Here is a 21249-nt window from a genome sequence, read left to right as displayed (position 1 = left end):
CGTGTCATAACATAGAGGTTAGGCAAGCGACCGACAATGGATGCGAACAGAGGAATTTTTTTAATAATAGTATTTTATTGAAAAATTATAAAAATAATAAATAACTTTGTAAAATTGAATAACATATTGTCGTCAGATTAGTTTTCACGACAATAAATATGATGACAGTTGTGGCAGTTTCCTTGTCGTCATATGGTATGGCAACATTGCTTTTAAGGCTTTGGGCGCGCGGCCACGCATTGCATCGCTCCCGCCCTTGTCCAGGTGCCGCATCACCCCTGCGGCGCGCCTCACCGGCAGCCTGCGCAGCTGTGCATCGGCGCTGCGCCACCGCTCGACTGGGGAAGGAAGGAAGGAGCCGGAGCAGGAGGAGAGAAGGAGGAGGAAGAAAGAAGAAGGAAGGAGATGTAATTTTTTTGGTTATTTATATTTGTAGAAATTTTGGAAACTAGTTATAAATAGTCTAAGAAATTTAGAGTATATTAGAAATTTTAGAAATTAGTTTAGAACAATTTATAAAATTGAGAGTACTTTAGAAATTTTAGAAATTAGTATAGTTGTAGTTAAATATGTAGCATGATTTATGAAATATTTTAGACATTTGTGTGTTAGTTTCGAATGAGTGTGATAAATTTTAGCAAATATAGTACTAGTAAATATTTGAATTGAAACGTGTATAGGTAAAGTGTTGCATGATTTAGGAATAATTTTTTAAGAAATATTAGCAATAATTCTTGGAATGTCATCGTGATGTTGGTAGAAGTGTAGCTTAATTTAAATAAATTGTTACAAAATATTAGCAATAATTCTTGAAATGTAAGTGTGGTGTATGAATAATTAAACCGTAGGATGTCAAGGAATTAACAGACAATAATATGATTTTATAGTAAATAAATGTTAGCAATAATTAAATGTTGATTTAGGAATATTTTTAATAATATTAGTAGCAATAAAGTTTAGAATGTCGAATTAACAGACAATAGTATGATTTTGCATTAGGATGTCGGGAGGAGTGATTTTAGTGTGTATTATGTTGAATTGTATGTTGAACAATGCGACAATGGGGTAGATTTAAGTAATTTTCGGGGTTTGACTGTTACTCTAAATAACACAGGTGAAAGCGGCCTAGTCAAGTGATAGGGATGCCGCATGATGTGTTGGGAATTAGCACTTCGGAGCAGTGTCTGTCATTCAAGGTTATGTTGCCTAAGTTATTTTAGACTGAGTGAAAGTAGACTTTACAGGAATATGAAAATACACCTCAATAGAGGCAATTTGTGATGTTAGGATTGCAATGGGGTTTTGTCCATGCCATGCTTGCAGAAATGACAACTTTAGATTATGAAGCAGGCCTGTTACATACTGTTGGTGAAAATGTTATCAATGAGGAGGTGCAGGAGAGTATGGTTCCGGAGGTTCTCCTGTGGATTAGTGCAGCGGTTGAGGTACAGACGGCAAGAGAAGAACGTAACGACAGGGAAGATAATCAGACCGAGATGCGTGCTGATCAGGGTGAGCAGGACGAGGCACTTGTGGACCAGATGGAGGCAAATGACAACAAGTTCCCCAAATTTGTGGACTCAGGTGCATGAATTCTGGAGGAATGGTCAAATTTTGCATTGGAGCAGTTGACGGTGGACGATGGACACGAGTCGTCATGGGCATATGATTTGATCGTGGTGACCAAAGGTCAGATATTTTGATGATAAAGTCCATCTATACCATGCAGTAAAGAGATGGTGTTTCTCAGAGAAGAGAGAGCTCAAGGTGGTAATTTCTAATCCTCGGACATATGACCTCCCCTCCGGCGATCTAGGGTTTTCACTATGGGATTTCCAAGTTCTTCACCTTTTGAACTCATCTCTTGGATGGATTCTCCGACCCTCCTTCTGAATTGTTTGACTTCGGGATCAACTGTTGGACCTAAAGGTAAACCTAAAGACCGTTTCTTCCTGATCTCTCAATGTTTATCTCTAGAGTCGATTTCCTTTGGTAAAGATGCTTTATATCCTTCCTGGAATCATATATTTCAAGGGTTTACAACTGCCTTGGACAAATTCCTCAAATCCTAGAGATTTTCCTCGGAGTCGGGCAACCCGGAGTGTCCAGGTTGACCCGGATACTACGGTTTGTCCAGTTCTTGTTCATCTAGTTTTTGTTCCTCAAATCAATTCTTGCACAATCTTTCTTGTATCTCAAGCATATCTATCTCAGAAAAGATCAAGATGGGTCATGGCAAGTTTGACTCTCAAACCTATCAAAGGAGAACAAAAGCTAAGTTCAATTCGCAAGCTCAAAGCAACGTTCCTCCGCATCAAGCTAGGTCTAGAGGCAGTGGCAGCGGTGGTGGTCAAGGCCGTATCCGCAAAGTTGTTCAGAAAGTGCGGGCCTCTTCAAGTGGCATCCACATTTATGAGGTGGCTCAAACAATTAATGTGCCTTATGGTGGTGCTTTGCCACCAAGGGGAGGAAGGGGTGTAGCAGGGATAGAAAGAGACAAAGGCAAAATAGTTGCATCTAACTGAAGGGCACAAGATGAGGAAATAGAAGAGGATGTGGATGAACAGGAAGAAAGTCCTGTCTTGGGACCATTAAAGCTTCATAGACCCTACAGAACAATCACTTTATCTCAGATGCTCAGAAGAATGGTAGATTACATGAAAATGTCTGGTAGGGTCAAGAAGGAAAGATATGAAGATCCCTTTGAATATGAGAAGAGGATGACAGATCATCGCTTTTAAATGACTTTCAAGTAGATTTCTATGAAAGTATGATTCTTAAGAAGAAGAAGAAACTGATCACTCATATGCAATGGATTGATTGAGACTATATGGCCAACAAGGATGATCCTACATTCAATGAGGTCATAGCAGCTCTTAAGAACAAAAGGGTCAAAAGAATCATGGGTTTGAAGTATGATTGGAGTGTTGAGGTCATAGCCCAATTTTATGCCACACTCTACTATGATCATGAGGAGAATCAAACGATGCATTGGATGATAGAAGGAGAAAGATATCAAATCAAGTATAGAAAATTTGGTTGCTTGTTTAGATTTGATGTTCGTGACACTAGCAAGACCAAAATCTATATTGAGCAACAACTCTCTTCTGAAGAAATAGATTTCATATATGACAATTAAGGTGAAGTGACTTTTGGCACAACCAAAAGCATAAGGTCTTTCTACAAAATGCCTCAACTTCTTGTTCCATGCTACTTCAACTCCTAAAAGTGGTGATGCCGCTACTGTCTAAGGTATAACAAGAAATCTGCTTGGTAGGATGTCCAATGAGAATGATCCTTTCAGTATAATGAATTTTCTTTAGAAAGAAATACATACTACTTCCCACACACCTATGGAAGTTGCACCTATACTCCGTATATTATGTTCATGATCAAGAAAGTCACAAAGAAGAATTTCTTCAAGGAAGTAAAACATGATCCTTATAGGGTAAGATTGGTAGGCTCAAAATCAACTTCATCTATGCCACCTTCTCCTCCAAGGTCAGCTCCTAGCGTAGCACAAAAGGCAGCACCGAGGTGTGCATCTTCTTCCCATGGCTCACCATCCTTTATCAAGAACGCTCTCAAGGCTATTTTCAATGTTTGCACCCATAATGCTATGAAAATAAAGGAACACAAAAACAAGACAGATTTGAGATTGAGGAAGATTGAGCAGAGACAAAAGGCAATTTATGCTAATTTGAGGATTGAGCCTCCTTGCTCTCCGGTTGCCTCCGAAGAAGAAGTAAGCAAGCCTGAAGTTTTTAAGAACCTATGGACTTGGTATGATGAGACCCAGGCTACTGCAAATGGTGCTGAAACTTCTCTTGCTCAAGAGGGTGATGAGGAAGGGGACTTGGGTGGTGCCGAGGAAATCTCTCATGATGATGATGGTAGCGGCAATGGAAATGGCGATGGAGAGATCTTTATCTTTGCTTCTCTTTTCTTTTTGGTGCTTGATGCCAAAGGGGGAGAGGATATCCTTATCTTTCTATTGTCTATTCTCTACCTAAATCCGGAGTCTCCAGGTTCACCTGGAGTATCCGGGTTCTGGGCAGTGTCATATCTTGTTCTTGCAATTCAAACTCTTTTATCTTTCGATTGTTGGACATGTAAGATTTATTATAATATGTGATGAACTGTGTGTGGTATGCTAGTTGTCAAATTTAAATATGTAAGAACTTAATTTGTTAGTGTAAGATCGTTATGACATTCTATAGTGTAACATTTGTTTCTCTCTTTCTTTTGTGATATACCATGTCATATGCATCATGATATTATTTATTCACTCACACTCTTTCACCCTCACGAATGCTAAGATATAGGGTGAGCTCTTGCAAAAATCTTTTATATATGTGCTTTTGATGTCAAAATCAATTTTAGTCAATGCACACATTAAGGGGGAGCTCACCACATATCTTAGGATTCAAAAATCTTTACTTCAAATATCTTTTATAAGCTTTAATCGTGTTATTACCAATCACCAAAAAGGGAAAGATTGAAAGTGCATATAGGCCCCCTGTGTAATTTTTGGATAATTGATGACAAACAATTAAGTGACTAATGAGTTTATTGAGGTTATGAACAGGTTTTAGTTTCATTGAAGTGTTAAAAGGTATTGGCATCTCTCAAAAAGAAAAGAGAAGCGGCATGTAGTCACTCAATAGATTTTTTTTTTTTGAAATTAAGTATATGTGTGATGTACTATAAAGAGGGATGCATATAAACTATCTTGAAGATATCTCGGTGCTCAAAGTACCCATTTAGACCAAAGATGAGAGACACAAGTTATCCCACAAACACTGGGATATTCTAAGCCTATGTCTATACCCGGATGTTTCGAACTGACCCAGATACTTCGAGTTGCCAGATGTTCCAAGTTTAGCTCCGAGCTGAGGTGCTCGGTTTGGAGTTGAAGTCCAACCTGGAGGTTTCGGATTGCCGGAGTCTCCAAATGTAGCTCCAGCAGAGGGTGATCGGTTAGAATTAAAATGTTTTACCTAGAGTCTCTGAGTTGATCCAGATACTCCAGGATCCGGTGTTTTGTCCAGACTCTCCGAATGTGGATCCGATCGAGGCTTTTGGTTTAGCATTCAAGCACCAACCCGGAGCCTCCGGGTTGAACCTGAATACTCTGAGTCAATACAAAAGGTATTGTAATGACTAGTTTTGGGGGCTGAGTTTAAATATTCCCTCCTTTATTTGCTGTTGAACCAACTTGAGACAAAAGCATTCAAAGCCTCTTTAGAGACTTTCCACTCATCTAGTGCATTAAATCTTGCAATGATTTGAGAGTTGGATTGGGAAAGTGAGATTGAGTGTTATTGAGCATAAATTCATCATTTGGGCACTTGAGTTCATCATCAAACCATTGATTCACGTTCATTACTCTTGGAGCTCCGAGCTCCTAGACGGTTAGGCATCACCTGGAAAGTACATAAGCTTGCGGAGTGCCCTAGAAAGTTTGTGAAGGACATCCTCGCCTCCGCAAGGAAAGAGGAAAGTCGAGTAAGCCCCGAGCTCGATCTTCGTGATCGCTCGGTGATGATAAGAGTTGAAAGAGACACAACTCTTTGTGAGCACCTCAACGGAGACGTAGGATCATTGGATATGAACTTCGGGAAACAAATTCATGTCTTATTTTGCTTACTTTGGTGTTCTAGTTTATTTTGGGTGATTTGCCCTAATCTACGTGATTGTATGTTTCTAGCTGCAGGTGATATATTGAAAAGCTTCCAATACATCCTTAGGAACCTGTGGTAACCCTAGATTCAACTATACTTGCTTAGATTTTCCAAAAATTTTCTTTTCCTATTCTAGCTGAACTATCCGGGTTAAGCCTGGAACCTCGGAACCCTAGAGTCTCTGGTTTGACCCAGAGTATCCGGATTTTGTAATCCGCTGCAAAGTTTTAATTTTTAGAAAACGCTTATTCACCCCCCCCCCTAGGTGACATCACGTACATTCAATTGGTATCAGAGTCTAACCTTCTATCAGGTTTAACCGCTTGGAGGATTCAAAGATATCGGCGTCTGGAGAGAAATGTCTGACAAGTCCAAAAAGTCCCAAGGATGATCTTCGACATCCGGTAACAATAAGGGCAAGTGAGTCGCAATTGAATTCAATTATGATAAATTAAATACTTCTAATTCTTATATATCCGTGTCATCCGAGCGTGCACATTATTTTGATGATACACATTATCCTAACTGGAGGCACAAAATGAAATTATATTTAATCTCTCTTTATCCAAGTATTTAGAAAATTGTGTGTACAGGTTTTGAGTTATCGAATGAAGACAAAAAACTCACTGAAGCAAGAGCAAAATCTCCACCACGGTGTACAAGCCACAAGTGTATTACTTGGCACTTTAAGTTCCGAGGAGTTCAACAAGATAGATAGGTTTGAGGAGACCAATGTAATATGGGATACACTCCAAGTAGCACATGAAGGCATTATAAGTATGAGAGAATAAAGATAGAGTTGTTTGAAGAAAAATTGAGAAAATTTATTATGGAAGATGATAAAAACCGAGAAGCAATGTATGACTACATTTCGCCGAGTTCGCCTGCGTCCATGCGCATGTGGACATGGTGGTTACATAAGTTGGCCAACTCGGTAGCTGCACAGAGGAAACAGAGTGAGCTTCGCTTACCAGCGAGTCAAACCTGGCTGGTGCGTTCAGTGTGGCTCGGCATTTATTGATCGCTGGCTTATCAGGCAGCTCGCCGTCGATCACCAATTCATCATCTCTCAGATAGCTCTTGATACAGTCTGACAGATCAATTAGGAATCTTATTAAGATGATCAGGACCTTCACGTCACATCTTGTAGATTAGTAGCAACGTTTAAGGTGTAATACAACGCAGTGTTGGTCAGAGAGATGGGGCACGGGGCCGGCGCACACCTTCGAGCGAGTCGGCGACGGCAGCGAAGCTGCCGACGAGCTCCTGGTGGAGCTGCTCGCCCGCCCACGCCGGGAAGACGAGGGCGTTGACGAGGAGCGCGAGGACGCCGCCGATGGCGATGGAGTAGAGGCGGTCGAGCGCGGTGGCGATGGGGTTGGGTTGCCCATGCGGTCGGCTGACACGATGATGATGCAGTAGGTGAAGAGGATGACGCGGAAGCCGTACTCGCAAGGCGCCAGCGCCGGCAGCTGCTTCGTGAACGACATCACGGCTCCTGCACGAAAAATTATGGTCTTTCACTTGCGTGTTCAAGTGCCAGCCTCAGGGCTTTTGCTGTTAAATAGCTAGTGCTTCGCAAGCACGTACCAACTAGAAAGATGCTTAGGCCAATGACGTACGGCTCGGCCACACTGCCGCTGCTGAGAGCTATCCGGATCACCACGATAGCGACCACCCCGGCTATCATTGCTCTCGACAGCCCGGTTGAACCGGAACGTGGCGCCTGCAACAGCACAACTCAGCGGCACACCAAATGCGCACACGTTGTATGCATCTCAACTCGTACCGAGCGTTAACAAATCAACCACGACGTACTAGCAAGTACGAACCAACAGTGTACTCGAACACGATGGCGACGGTGAGGATGGACCAGATGACGTTGGTGCCGAACAGCCGGAAGGGCTCCCTGACGAGGATCAGCAGCGACACCAGCAGCATGGCGAGGCCGACCTTGAAGGCGAAGGCCGCCCGGTCCGCGTCCCCCCGGTGGAAAGCCCACGCCTCCGCGGCCCATCCACACCGCGGAAACCATGCCGCTCCGCCGCTCTTGGACGACGGCCTCCACCTCCTCTTGGCGAAACCGGGGAGCACGGCGTTCGGGGACAGGCACACGTCGATGGTGACATTGGCATTGGCATTGCCGTTGCCTCTGTTCATTCTCGTTTTGTACCAGGAGTGGAGGGAAATGGCTGGAGTGGGGTGGGCGTTTTAAAGGGGCTAGATGGCCGCCGGTGGTGAGCTCGCGTTGGTGGGCGTGGGATGAGATAAAGCAGACTAGCAGATGAGTAAAGAGTCATTCGCTGATAATACGAGTGGACGTAGAGCCTAATAATTCTCAGGTGCTCTGCAGTGCGAGACAAACGTAGGCCCCATTTTGCTGCTCATTCCTCCATGTGCCAGTAACCCTCAAGAATTTGAATCTGACGATCAACACCAACGGCACGAACAAATTCCAGCATGTTTCGGAGTAATGCCGGAGGTATCTCAGCACTCGGGGGATCAAGGAGGTGCATAGAGCCACCAGACGTTGTTTCCTGTCATTTGTCATTTTTTGTGAGACCTACTTGTCCACTAATATCTCATGCTTTAGATACTTCTACGGAAAATACTACACTTTGGGGACATGATGAACAAGGAACAAGATTACGTGCATTAGAGACACTAGTGGCAATAATATGAGCCACTGGCCACTGGGAGGTTGTTTGCCGAATTTGGAAGTCGTAACGGCGTATGGTGTCTCCCATACCATCCAATAATAGAATTATCCTATCTCAACACCTTGGTGATTTTTCCGCGGGGAGTTGGAGCCACAAATTTGGTACCAAGCACCATCCCAAATGGCCCAATTGCCAGGAAATGCCATCCCTGTTGCAGCTCATTATCGATCTATCTATCCAACTCTGCTCACACCATAGCCACTAGCGACAGGGACACTGGAATAGTAACCGGCCCCTCGAGGTCTCCGGGGAGGCATTGATTCAAATCCCGACTGCGACGACGCGATCTATAGTCGGCGACAAACAGGCATATGCTTGCTGATTCTGCAAAGGGTATGGCCTGCTTTAGCGGAATAGATTGGTTGCTCGTCTAATCTGAGCGTGATCGTATTACCATCACTATGTCTGATCGACAATCAAACAGTGGAAGAGACTAACCTAATTGCATCAAAAGCTAATACGTTCTAGAGACTTGATAATTATCTCAGCAATTTAGTGTTACATTTCCACCCCAGGGTAAATGCGATATTATTAGCCGGTTTAAACAGTGATACTGTATATTCCCACATCAGAATAACTATAATATTCTTAGCTTCCAGCACTACAAAACTATGTATCATAACCATCTTACTTGCCTCCTGATGAACCTGGTCACAGAGCTCCTAGGGACCGAAGTATTCCTCAGGAACATGAAACTTTAGACCGATGGCCTATGATAGGAAATAATAGATGTCACTGAAGGCTTCTACTTATCCCAAATACGAGAAATGAAAAGGATAATAAATAACGATTAAGACCAACTAAAAGTTGCCTATAAGTAGCATAGTATTTATAGTACAATAATGAAAACTATTAAAAAATCAAACAAACTTTTGATGGAACTTAGAATGGTCCAATATCAGCACAGGAACCCAGTGCTCCCTCCAGCTTGATGGTTGAGATTGTATATGAGATAATCCATTTTCATTGGTAATATCTAAAAGTTTAAATCCTGCTCTGCATGGGTATATCCAGATCTAGTTTCTTATTTACTACTTTGCCTATGCCTTGTAAACCAGGTTGTTATATTTTTCTCTGAATGACAAGTAAAATTGTGAGAGGCGTTTCAAATTGTTTCAATTGAATGAAGAAAAATGTTTGCTGATTGCTCATTCATTGAAGCTAAAGGGACAAAGGTTTTGTCATACCTTAGCAAATTCTTTGTCTGCATCACTATGATCGTTCTCTCTCCCAGCGGCATCACCAACATAGAAAGATCTTAAAGAATATGGCAAATATCAGAAGGGGAGCTTGTGGATAACTTTGCATCAAGTACAAAAAAAGAAGCAAGTCGTGTTTCCTGAGTTTCTTGCAACGATTAACTTAAGTGACCAAAAGCTTGATCTACAAGGCCAAGGAAGGAATGCTAGTCACCTCTTTTCTTAAAATAAAAAACAAATGCCTGCCATATTTAGACTTGATCAAGCCTAACACAATAACAAATGGGTAGTAAAATGGTTTGGAGCCCTTTTTTTCTGTGTGGGTTCAGCACTCAGACCTCCCGTCTATAATACAGATTTCCATGTGCTCAGACAAAAGGTTTAAGCCATTAAGATAGGTGAGGTCATCAACATATGAATCACATGACCATATTACAAACTGTAAGTGCTGTTGACATACATAGTAGCAAGTTGAGCATGTCCTATTGTACTGTCAACTAGAGAACTACAGGGGCCTAGCTGCAAAGAAGCAACAGTCCTCAATGAAAGCAATGCGGAATTGGTAATTTTTCTTTTTGAAGCTCGACACCTATAGCAACATCTGAAATACCCAACAGCGGTTCCATCCCTTATCATCTAACACTAGTTATTTTGAATATATAGGACAGAAAACTCTGAAGAAATTACTAAGGCTTGACATACAATCCGTGCCTGAAAACACACTGCTCAAGATTTTTTTTAAAAAAACATGTGTATTTGTGTATGAACACACCACTGCAATCACGCTAGCATGTCAGCCCTTATCCCGTGTGGCAACTACCTCCATATTAGCAAACGGAACGGGGTAAGCTTGTGAGACAGACGAGTCAGCTCATTGGATACGATGGCAATGCTTAAAAGTGTATTTTTGTGAAATGTCATGCAAAGAGAAATGAAGTTCTTTAAAATGGTTGATTAAAGTGTGATTTTGTCACAGTTTTACCAAAGGTAGCGTGGTTTTGTAAATCTGAAAATTCGTCCTACATTAGAGTGCTTACTGATCCATGTCGATTTTGATTCCAGAATTGAAATGCTGAGCCATCAACCACCACATTCCAGGATTTGGTTTGCGGTATGGATCACCGGGAGTACCTTTTCCTTTCCCTAAACCACAAGCAATGAAAACCTGCAGGTGCAAATCAAATTAATCCATCACAGAACTACCTGGAAAGGCAAACACACTACAAGTGACAAGTCCTATTTGAGCAAATTCATACTATGGGGACCCCCGACCAGAGAGTTTGTATTTTGGGTGGTGGGGGTGAGGGGCCAACAAAATAAAAACAAAGGGCATAAGAAGAACTCCCAGATAATACTGAATATCAGTGCTTTTGGTGTATGTAAGTTGCATCAGATACCTTACTGTCTCTCAAGGATTTGCAATGTCAGGCCAGCTATGCCCACCACTGTTTGTAGCTCAATTCTAATAAGGTAAAATTCATTTTTTACCATCGAAAAGATCACGACTTTCGGAATATATCAGTATTAGTAAAATTTACTTGACCTATGTTTTGCCACAAATAGGACTACTGTATCCAGTGATAACGAATTGAATGCTCGCAAGTTTTTTTTTTTTTGAAATATCATAAACATTTTACACAACCCAAAGTCCAGAGCACAAGTCTCATGATTCTGACCATAGTGAGTATCAGTAGAAAAAATATATATTTTCAAGGTTCTTAGTTTTGCGTGTCATAAATAATAGCAGATTAGCAGATTAAGGGCCCCTTTGGTGTTGAGGTGGATTACAATAATCTCGTTGGCAGGAACTGCTTTTCACAATCTTAGTGTTTGGCTAACTGCTTGTTTTTAATCTAGGTTGCAAACATAGATATTAATGGGTTCCCAATGACACAATAAATGTGAGAAACAACTCTAGTATAACCGAACTTATCTGACTTAATTTGACTTTCCAAACAAACCACAAATATTTTACAACCACTTTTCAACAGCACCTTAAAAATAAGCGCAGCACTCCACACACAGCAACCACAAACCGGCCCTAAATAGATCTAAGTGATTTAAGTTATATCACAATGCCCATTTGAGTTATCAGAGTATCAAAATAACTGATTTTTTTTTTGTTCTTTATTTAAATGGCTGCTCAGAACACCCAGATAAATTTTGAGACAGAACCCAGATGAAGAAGATAAGATTACAGAATACCTGAATAGGGACTTTAACGCACTCAATAAAATTGTCAAGGCGTCCAACTTTGGAGTTAACAGCCTCCTGCCGCTTATTCTTCCAGCGCTCAATGTTTGACTCATTGGTGAATATGACCTAAAAACAGCAGACAAATTGAGTTGATATAATTCCCAAAAAGATGATGTCACTGAAATCAAAGCAATGCATAATTAACTACTACTACATTACGATTTATGTCCCAAGTTACATTTTCTTACTTACTTCAAAGTGCAAAGGTATAAAAACTGAAAAAAAAAACTGTGATGGAACTAAAAGAATTGGTGAAAAGAAAGCAACTAACCAGCTTATAACCATCACTGTACAGCCTTTGCAACTTTTCTGGAATTGATTTATGCTGTAAAGACCACTTGTCTGCACCAATGCTGCACTTGCAGTAGGTTGGAAATTACCAGTTGTGTTCTTATTATAGCAACAGCATTCAGAACAGATAGTATTGCGAATCAGAAACTCTATTTGTAAGAAATCGTCAACTCAAGAGAACAATATGCCATAAATGGGACCTTAATCATTATGCTGAAGGCCATCAAAAGGTCGAGCAAAATATTTTTCATGGCTGACCTCTAGGTTGGTTTATTGTCAATAATTTCTTAGATATGTTAACTGATAGTTGGTACCTTTGCTTGTAAAAAAGGTCTTGCTTATTAGTCAAGGACAACAAAGCAAAAGGCCGACAAATGAAGAAAACCTGAAATCTCCTAGAGACCAAGGCTCTTCAAACTTAGCATATGATGTTTACAGGTTTTCCTAGCGATACGTAGTAGTGAGAAATCATACATCAATGCATGCTTTGCATTGAATTCAAGATAATGTAATTTTCCACTAAAATGGTGTTTGCATTTTTTGCAAATATATAATGCTACACGTTTGGTTATAGCAGGATTTAGAACACAATAGTCCTAAGTCCAAACTAATAAATAGATGACAGGGTATGAGAATGCCGTTTTATCCAACTGCTATAAGAACTTCAAACCGACTACCATTATTCGTACAGCTGAACTTTGTAATTTAAAGCCTTTATTTTGTAGTAATTTAAATGCATCTCAATAATGGAAATAGTACTCATAGCAGAAGCATCTAGAATACCATTTAGAATGAAACAATCTTGTATATATTCTATAACACAATACCTCCTCACTGAGGTATTAGCAAGTCACCCGTCAAAATCAAACGCAGCAATCTTAGCTGAAGTATGAAGGCCATCTTCCTGAACATTACAATTGGAAGAAAGTTATTTCTGATAATTTGTAGGAACAGTATATGACATAGATATCAACACACCTGCTCACGAAAGATGACTGTATCAACAACCTTCCAATGAGCGGGAAGGGTAGCACCCTACATCAACAGACACCAGGAAGGTGCATATGTAGCAAAACAGTAGAATAACATGCTTGCACAAAAACAAACATGGCAAGATATTGGGAGCAGAATCACTTTGCAGAAATAGCAGCCAAAAGATGGGACTAGCTAAGAACAATAAGGCTACCTTGTAATCTTTCTTGATATCAGAAACCGAAAAGGATATCAATGGACCAATTCCTTTGTTCACTGCAGACAACTGTTAGGAGAAACAAAAGAAGAATAGTGATCAGATGTTGAGTTTTCTGACAACTTTTTTTAGCAATTGTTTTGCTGATTCGCTATAGCAAGAGTGAAAAGTATTTACAAGGTTGCCTGGCTGAGTGCTAGGCCAGGAGCGAACTATTCTAATGACAATCGGAGATACTGTATTCTGTCTGACAACAGAAGGGAAAAACGTAGAACTAAAGTTCTGAACAAATAAAAAATCTAAACGCTGTGATGGACAAGCAGAGGAACTTGAAAGTAGAGATCACCCTTTACCTCAACAATTTTAAATGTTTTGTGTGCATTCTCTATAGTTATTATCAAAGGTTTAGGTAGAGTCCAAAGCATGTAAGATCACACATCACCTTTACTTCTTCCAGGTTCTTTTCAGCACCACCTTCTTTTGAGCCCCCCATGCTGTCAACCTAGATGAGATCAAGTAATGAGTTACAGACAAGTTACATCGGCACCAAAAATGTAGTAGTGCTGGAGTCAACTACAAAATGCACATGTTGAATCAAAGGCTTACCATTTCTTTCTTCATGTTTGACTCAATTGACTGATCAGCCACATTGCCATCTCTCTTGTGATTCTGCAAATGAAATCAGTGAACCAAACTAAGATTTACTAATGAAAAAAAACTCTCATATAAGATATCACAAGTGACACAAATAAAAAACCATATATTTAGGGAAATTTAAACAGGTAGCTAAGTGGCAGCATCATTTTATTACTCCAACGGTTTTAATTAACAAAATAACATAAATAAATTATGTAATCGCCTTATCAGAATTTACTTCACCCGGACAAACTGAGACCCGTCAAGGGTTGCTGTACATTTGATGTGCTTTTCTTCTTATTATTACAAAAGATACGCAGCTCTCTTGCGTATTCGAGAAAAAAAAAATTGCTCTTCTTTTGTTCACCATAAAAGTGACCACCTTTGTTCCGTATTTAAAAATCATCAACCAGCAATTTATAGCAAGAATGCCACTTAGTTTATACAAGCTGTATGAGTGGCCCAACTTTTACCTCCAACTCCTGCAACTTCTCGCGGTCATGATTCTGCACCTCCCCCAAAATCTACACATTAGTCTCCATAAAGAGAACAAAATTAAAAAAAAAAGATTGCAATATATCAAAGCACAAACCTTAATAGAATCAAACCCCTTCAGATTCTCCACAGGAAATACTGGGTATGATGTTGCAGGGAAGCATGCAACATGGTACCATTTGGTACTGTCAAAGCCACGGGGGTCATGAGCAGAGGCGCCAAGGCGGAGTGCACCTTTAGCAATATTCTCTCTGCAGCCCTTGCAGATGGAACGGCCAGACTTTGAATACTCAACAGAGACGCTTGCCTTTTCAGACACCCCCTCTGCATGGGAAGGCATGTGAGCCTTTACTTTCTTTGGACTTGGCTCATCCAATAGACCGACTGCAGCCTTGTCTTGTTTGTGATTCTGAAAATGAATTGTTCTGATTATTAGACTGGGAATCAGGCCAAGAGTTTCCAAAGAACTTTAAATAACTTATTGGGAAATGATAATTTATTGAATCTTTTTACTTCTTTGATCCTCACCTGGCACATAATGTGATGGACAAGTAGAGTGATTTGAAAGTAGACATGACCTTTTTATATTTAGATTTTTACTTTTACGTTTAGCGAGAGTTCAAGGAATATGTGATTCACCTTTACTTCTTCCAGATTATTTTCATATTCTTCTTTAGAATCCCCCATGCTGTGAGTCTAGAGGAAATCAAGTAATGCAGAAAAGTTACATTGACAAGTGCTTTTGGCGCTAGAGTCAACTGCAAAGTGCTCAACTGCTCATGCTGAATTAAAGCCTAACCATTTCTTTCTTCAGAGTTGGCTCATTCAACTGATCAGCCCCATTGCCATCTCTCTTGTGATTCTGAAAATGAATACAGTGAATTTAACTAAGAAACCACATATAAGTATATAACATACCACAAGTCACCAAAATAAAAACCAAATAAATGGGAAATTTCAAATAGGCTGTTTAGCAATGGCATCGCTTCATAACTCCAACGGTTTCAATTGACGAAACAATGTAATTTCCTTTCATCTTCCTTTGTTCACCAAAAAATGGACGACATCTTTCCGTACTTACAAAAACTACAAACTAGTAAGTAGAAACAACCAATACTTCATAGCAAGAATGGCACTTGATTTAAACTAGCTGTATGAGTGACCAAACTGTTACCTCCAACTCACGCAACTTCTCATGGTCATGATCCTGCACACACCCAAATGCACAAATTAGTCTACATTACAGAGAACAAAATGAAAATTTTGCAATATATAAAAGCACAAACCTCGATGGAATCAAACCCCTTCAGATTCTCCACCGGAAATACTGGGTATGATGATGAAGGGAAGCACACAGCATGGTACCACTTGGTGTTGTCAAAGCCACGGGGGTCATGAACAGAGGTACCGAGGCGGAGGGCTCCTTTGGCAATATTCTCACTGCAGCCCTTACAGATAGAGCGCCCAGACTTTGCGTACTCAACAGAGACGCTTGCCCTATCTGACACCCCCTCTGCAGGGGAGGACACCTGAGTTTTTACTTTCTTTGGACTTGGCTCCTCCAATGGACCAACTGCAGTTTGGTCTGTATTATGATTCTGAAAATGGGTTGCTCTCATTATTAAACTGGGAACTCTAAATAATTTAAATAGTCATTAAAAATTTATCCCAAATTCTTTTAACTTCTTGTATCCTCACTTCACATATATGTTGATTCACTAATTAAATAACCAGAACAACAAACAAAACAAGCAATAACTCCAAGTGCTTCCATTAATAAAAATAAATAACTGTGGCACGTGTCTTTGTAGTTTTTATGCACCTTGCATACACCTATCCAACCATACACACATCGTCCTACAAGCAGGGGTGGTGGGGAGTGGAAAAATGTTGGGGGAGCAAAACCTCTGGGGAAAAAATCAATTCTATTTATGGCATTCCATTATTCACCATAAATTTTACCAAAACTATTCTACATTACCCAAAATTAGCATCCAGATGGCAGAAAGTTAGAAATCTGCAGCAGAAATGCGAATAACCATTTCAACAAGTGAATGATGCACCTTCTCCAGCTCTCGCAGCTCCTCACGATCGTCGTCCTGCAGTCCCAGAACCCCACACATTAGCCGAAAAAAAAAAACAATACAGTACGAGATTGCGAACGGCATGAAAGCGAACACCCAATGCGCGAACCTTAATGGAGTCGAACCCCTTGATGCTCTCGAAGGGGCCAAGAGGGTGCGACGCCGTTGGGAAGCAGGCGACGTGGTACCATTTGGTGCTGTCGAAGCCGCGGGGGTCGCGCGCAGAGGCGCAGAGGCGGAGCGCGCCGGAGGCGATGGCCGCGCTGCACCCCTTGCAGGTGGAGCGGCCGGACTTGGCGTACTCGACGGAGAGGGTCGCCTTGGCTCCCGCCGGCGGCGAGGTCAACATGGCGACGCGGGCGGCGGCGGGGAGGAGGAGGAGGCTGGGGTTCTGCGCGAGGGAGGAGAAGGGTACGAGCATGCGAGGTGGGGGAGCGGGGATATGGAGGAGGGGAGAGGGGGTGGGGTGGGGCGGTGGCTAGGGTTTCGTGCGGCGGGTGCGGGTGGTCGGCGCTGGAATCGACGACGTGGTGGCCGGTGGGAAGCGATTGATCGAAGGGCGGGAAGAAACAGGGAGGTGCCCAGGTTGGGCAGCGAGCCGTGGTTGAGTCGTTGCTGCAGTCTGGTCTCTGTGTAGTCTGTGTTGGTAACAGGCCAACTGGTTGAGTCGGAGAGGGAGAAGGGACCGCCTCTACAAGACGACCTACGTCTAGCTTCAGCGTAGGTCAACCCTACGTGGCCCAGAGAGGCCCATCAAGATGCGTCGCTTAGCACCCATGGGAAGGTAAGTTTTTTTATTTCGTTTTTATTTTTTCTAATTTATTACTAATTTATTGGTTTTACTTGTTTATGATTTTGTGTTTTATATGCATACAAAATTTAAAGTTTGATTCAATAGTTTTCCAAACTTATCAATAATTTTGGAGCACTGGTTCACCATTTTTCAAATAAACAGTATATTATTTATGTGAAACCTAGTTCAACAGTTTTTAACACTAATCCAATACTTTTATGTGAAATTGTTGAGACGGTATATTCAAAACATTAAAATAGTGCACTTAAAATACTGATTTATTATATTGTATCTCATTTTGTTGTATTAATTCTCAACAACAGGATGGTTCAAATTAATTCAGAAATGGAGTTACGGTTTAAAATAAAAGTGCATTTTAAGTTTGGGATTCAAACTAATTAACCACCCACCCCATCCATTCCCTTTCCCACATGGCTGGTTAGTTGTTTATTTGTGTTTTGAAGATTTGTTATTTTAACTCATATGTCATTAACACGTGTGGTTTTATGTGTATGTGAAAGAGGATTAGTATTTTATTAAAATGAGACTAAATTAGTGGTAACCAGACAAATTCTCACTAGCCCACAAACTAGGAAAGATTGGGCCAATATGGGAGGTGGGTGCTCAGGCCCAGATCGAGCAGCCCAGATCGTGGGTGTCAATCTGGGACAATTTAACCAAGCTCATTCGTTAGATTAACTAGAGTTTATAGAAAATTAGCTTATAGCTTATGAATTATTAAAAGCTGGCTAGTAGAAAGCTGGTTAGTAAAAAGTTAGAGGCTATTTAGATCCTTAGATTATAAGTTGGTTTATTGTTAGTTTTATATGTTATTTTAATTGTCTATAGCACCCTTAGTTAACATGCAAACATATACAGGTGAGGATGGTGAAGGGCAAAAGGATCTTTTTAATATGCATTAGTTGAAATAAGTTGGCTCTCCCTAGCTTATGAGATTATAGAAAGCTATGTGATTGGATTATTCTAAGCTAGACAAAAAGCTAAGCTGTTTGGATCAGTAAGAGCTTTTAAAAATAATTTTCTAGAGCTTTTAAAAATAGTTTTCTATAAGCTATAGTTGATTCAAATAGACCCTCAGTTGATTCAAATAGACCCTCAGTGATACGGATCTGGGCCTACGAAACAAGCATCTGGGCTAAAAAGTGTTAACAGCCATTCTACACACAGACCACATCACCACATTGCCCCCGTACAAGTGAATGCTATCAGCGTCACAACTGACGACCGCATTAACCTTGATCTTAAATTGAAAAAAACGGCATTAACCTTCCCGACAACCATACGAATGAACGATGGCAGTTCACGGGCCAAAGCCACTGTGAAGTACTAAGCCAGTAACTGCACGCCGCGAGTGAGAACCTTTCACTTTCCAGTTCTATAGCCTCCCGGGCCAAACAGTAACAATGGCCATTTGATTTGTACGTTGGTCAGCACACAACACACAGATATGCCCATGTCGCTGTCGGTCACAGCGCTTTAAGTTGCTTCTTCAAACAGCCTAGCCTAAATTCGTCACCCTAAAATTGACGTGTCTGGCAAAGTGAGCCTAACTCAGGTGGTTAGTATCTCTGTAGTAGAATTTATTTATCTGGATTCGAGTTATAGATTCGATACAGTGCTCGTATTTTTTAAATTAAATTTCGAGAGAAACAGTATATGCACGTGAGATTATATCTCTAATTATATTTAGATATGTGTTAGGATTCACCCACGTATATGGATGTGAGTGTGTATGTGAGTTCGACTTTGTACTTTAAAAAATTGACGTGTCTCAATCCTCACTGATAGTCAAATCGATGATCGCAGAATCTCGAGTGCACAAGCACAAGACGAGCCAATAATTCCACCGCCTTGTGGCCTCTTGCAGGGCGCGATGCTGCGACGTTCTTGTTGTTTGTCGCCTGTCCGAGGAAGGGGACCCAAATAAATTCCCAGGGGTTGTTGATTATATGTCACTCGAGAGTGACCAGGCCGGGGCATGTCAGCAAGGTTGCTTGCATGCAGGGCCAATCCATCGCTTTTGTTTCTTTCGTGCATCTTGCCACCCTTTCTTAAATCCTTTCACCCACAGCTCCACCTCTCATGCATGGCCAGCGCAGCCACAGCACCAATGGATCACACTTCCTCACAGCCCCTCCCCGACGTCGGCAGCTTCTCCTACAGCTGGCCGACGAGCAAACCAAAACCGCAGCTCGAGGAGCGCATGGACCATGGAGACAACGCCGCCTTCATTGAAACGGATCCCGCGTCGCAAAGCAGCTTCGCCTTTCGGTTGCCAGCCTCCGAGCAGACCGCGGCGATGGCCGACGCGGACCAGATGTTCCTCAACGGCCTGCTCCTTCCGCTGCAACTTGTGAGCCAAGAAGGCTCAAGGCGAGGAAGACAGGAACGCCAGCCGTAAGGAGCCGGTGCTCACACGGTCACTCTCGCTGGGCTCGTCCCAGAGGATGATTGTCTCCGCGAGTAAGCGGCACTGGCCGACCCGGCCGGCGTCGCTGAACTCTTCACCTTCGGGCCCCCGTGGTGGCGCGGTGACCCCCGCGAGATCGTCGAGCGTGTCCGTCTTCAGGGCGAGCAAGCTCAGGCTGCCGTCTTTTGGGAGGTCATGCAGGAAGCAGCACAAGTGGATTTCATCCAAGTACTTGAGGTTCTTGGTGCCTTTGTATCAGACGATAGTGAAATGCGTCTTGAGGAGAAACGCGATGGAGAAGTCAAACGATGTTTCTCACCGTGCTGAGTTCTGGAACGGCAAGGTATCTGATTTAGGCAAAGAGAATGCTGTCAGGGACGCTATTCTCCATTGTAAGAGATCCCTGTAGGTCATAAACGCCGAAGCATTTGAAAGGCATGTTAAGCTCTAGTCTTATTCTTTTTTCTTAATGCTTGTTAAACTTGAGTCCGGGATTAGCATTTAGTATGCTAGAGCATAGATGTCCGATCAAAGGAGCATGCATCTGCTGCGTCAGACCATCATCTGTCCCCCAATCTGGAGCAAAAATGAGTCTGACAAAAAAACATCTCAATGCAACAAAAACACAATAAAATGAGATGTCCATTGCTAAAAACCACAAAAATTTCTGCGACCAAAACGACAATCGCAAAGAGTTCAAATATTTTGCTACATGGAGGCCAGCCAGTATGATGGCGTGAGACAACAAATGTTCGCATGATTCGTTTCAGCTCGATCTAAATTGCAAGATCAGACTGGGGTATGACGGACTCAATGTTGTCTGCGATACATGAAAGTAGTATCCCACGAAACATGAAAATAGTATCCCACGAAACGTCCTTTAGATAGGCCAACAAAAAGTTGCCGTAAACATTCTGAATCTGAACCAAATAACCAATCTACTTCCCAGAAGTCTGTAAAGCACGACAGGCAAACTCCGACCAAACACTTGTTCAAGCATGTAGTAAACTAGTAACACTTCTGCTGTTTTGATAATACCAACCGAAATGACATAAAAATCATTAAGCTCCAAACACGTTAAGTACCAAAAGAACACATAGACCATCACTTATCAATGAATTTAGCTCCTAGGCCAACCCGGTGTCCAATCTCTGAGAAATTAAAGACAATAGCATCGACCTCGAATGGTTATGCCGGAAAAGAACAGCAATTGAAACTGTGCTATATTTTACCTGTTACCATTGAACTGGAAATGGTACTAAAGCCCAATAAAGTTTATGTGTTCTATTTTACCGTTACAATTGCAACTGCCCAAACAAAATTCCAGATTACACTAAACCATGTGAACACATCAGGCCAATCCCATCAGGTATATTTTCAACAAACGGCATAAATAACAGAACCGTCCTATGCAAGAAAAACACACGGCAGTATATAGCAAAATGCCAAGAATTGCTGAAAATGGCCCCAA

General features: G+C 41.6%; 2 pseudogenes; both read right to left on the bottom strand.

Moving 5' to 3' along the window:
• Nucleotides 1-2248: 2248 nt before the first annotated feature.
• Nucleotides 2249-8179, bottom strand: LOC133885010 (aluminum-activated malate transporter 4-like; annotated as a pseudogene).
• A 680-nt stretch (nucleotides 8180-8859) lies between these two features.
• Nucleotides 8860-17201, bottom strand: LOC133919969 (polynucleotide 3'-phosphatase ZDP-like; annotated as a pseudogene).
• Nucleotides 17202-21249: the final 4048 nt, after the last annotated feature.

This window comes from Phragmites australis, chromosome 1, assembly GCF_958298935.1.
Source record: "Phragmites australis chromosome 1, lpPhrAust1.1, whole genome shotgun sequence".
NCBI classification, from domain to species: Eukaryota; Viridiplantae; Streptophyta; class Magnoliopsida; order Poales; family Poaceae; genus Phragmites; species Phragmites australis.
This window is presented reverse-complemented; position numbering and strand designations above follow the sequence as displayed.